At 42.4% G+C, this 2,193-nt stretch overlaps 1 pseudogene; it reads right to left on the bottom strand.

The window, feature by feature from the left end:
• Window positions 1-582: 582 nt before the first annotated feature.
• On the bottom strand, window positions 583-1,555 carry LOC102020277 (annotated as a pseudogene).
• Window positions 1,556-2,193: the final 638 nt, after the last annotated feature.

Below are 2,193 nucleotides of genomic sequence, written 5' to 3'. Positions count from 1 at the left end.
ACACACATATGTCCCAATAACAAAGGATAAATAAACAGAATAAATGGAAAGATTTATTCAACTGGGGACAGGAAAGCATGCCTTTCTACCCTATCTAACTCTCTCCTGATTTTATTTTTATTTATGTATTTATTTATTTAGTTTTTGTCTTTTTGAGACAGGGTCTCGCTGTGCAGTTCAGGATGGCCTTGAGCTCGTTTTATAGCCCAGGCTGGTCTCGAACTCGCAATGCTCCTCCTGCCTCAGCCTCCCGAGTGCTGGGATTGCAAGCAAGCCCACCATGCCCAGCTTTTTCTCCCATGATTTTAATAATCAACACATCTCCTTATTAAATTCAGAGTTTTTATAGTAAGTTATGGTCTGCCAAGTCTATAATTCTGAATGCCATACAAGGCTGATCATCTGCAAAAGCAGCCTCAGAAATGCTGAAAAATGTGCCAAGAGAAATCAAAAGCCAAGTGTGTAAAGGTACTACAGTCAGAATATGAAAATCATAGCAGTTCTTAATGAGAAAAAATACTTATTAGGGTTTTAAAAATATCATGGCCTGAAGAAAAAAAGAGTGCATCAAAAATTTGTAAAAATAGTTAAGAAAACCCGGGGAAGAGACAAAATAAAATTGAATACGTCATCAAAATGAAGCAAAAATAAAATTGATGGCAAATTTAGTGGGAGGTACAGGAAAAAACCTCCAAAATAAAGTTCAAATTGAAAAGGTGATTGTCGCCGGTGGTAGTGACGATAAGAATAACTGTGAGATTACTGAAGCAATTCCCATGTTCTGATCTAATAACTGAATTATAGGGTGCCTCACACCCTCTATTTATTTTGTATCTATTGAGTGTTTTAGGCAGGCTCCTGGCCAGGAAAGCCACGGTGAAGCTCGCCAGGGCCAGGGACCCCAGGTATCCCAGCACACAGTAGAAGGCAGTGAGGGAGCCCTTGTTGCACATGATGAGGATGTGGCCATGTTCAGAGTGAGCGTCTGTGTCAATGTAGGGTGGATTTGTCCCCATCCAGACCCCACAGAGAGTGAGTTGGATGAGGGAGCAGATGGGGATGATGGAGTTAGGAGCCCCTGATACCAGCAACTGCCTCATCCTTCTGCTCGGGGCAGTGACCTTAAAGGCCAGCACCACAGTCATGGTTTTGGCCAAGACAGAGGAAACAGCCACAGTGAACACGACTGCAAATGAGGTCTGCTGCAGGATGCAGGTGGCTGTGCTGGGCCGGCCAATGAAGAGCAAGGAGCAGAGGAAGCAGCAGGTGAGGGAGACGAGCAGGGTGTAACTGAGAGCGCGGTTGTTGGCCTTGATGATGGGAGTGTCTCGGTGCTTCACAAAGAGCCCAAGGACAGCCGCTGTGAGGACGGTGAGACTCCGGCCTGTGCTAGCTAGTGTCTTCTCCAAGGGGTCTTCCTAAGCCAGAAAAGTCACAGCTGTTTGAAGGCAGCGATTTCTCTGAATTCCACTCACTGATGATCTGGACACTTCACGCACTGCTCTATAGCTAGTAAGGAACGGAAGCTCTTATCAGTCCAGATTCTAGAATATATGAAAAATTAAGTAAAAGACCCTCCCCAGAGTGAAAGACCAATTCAGTTCATGAGCAACTGCTCTGAATAGGCACTCCCCAGAAGAAGAAATCCAAATGGTCAATAACTACATTTTAAAATGTGCAACCTCTCTGGCCACTGGAGAAATGCCAATTACACTAACTGTGAGATTCTGTCTTACTCCAGAAAGAATGAATAGCATTGAGAAATCAAATAATAACAAATACTGGCGAGGCTGATGGGAGAAAGGAACTCTTCGACATTGCTAGTGAGAATTTAAGCTAATTCAACCAAAATGGAAATCAGTATGGAAATTTTTAAATACATTAAAATCAGGAATTCTGTTGGACCTGGCTGTTCCCCTACTAGGTATCTTCCCCCAAAAGGTTGAAAACATCACATTAGAATGATACACCCTTACCAGTACTTATAGCAGCACAATTCATAATATCAAACTCTTGCAACTGGGCTATGTGTTCAGGAAGAAATAAGCTGATAAACAAAAGGTGACATTAATAAATAATGGAACCCTTCTGTCTACAATAGGGATACATTTGCATCATTTGTAGGAAAACAGATGCACTTTGAAAATTATATTAAGTGAAATAAATCACACACATGCTGACCTGTTGTATGGT

This window comes from Chinchilla lanigera, unplaced genomic scaffold (assembly GCF_000276665.1).
Source record: "Chinchilla lanigera isolate Chin_1 unplaced genomic scaffold, ChiLan1.0 scaffold00123, whole genome shotgun sequence".
Lineage (NCBI taxonomy): Eukaryota > Metazoa > Chordata > Mammalia > Rodentia > Chinchillidae > Chinchilla > Chinchilla lanigera.
This window is presented reverse-complemented; position numbering and strand designations above follow the sequence as displayed.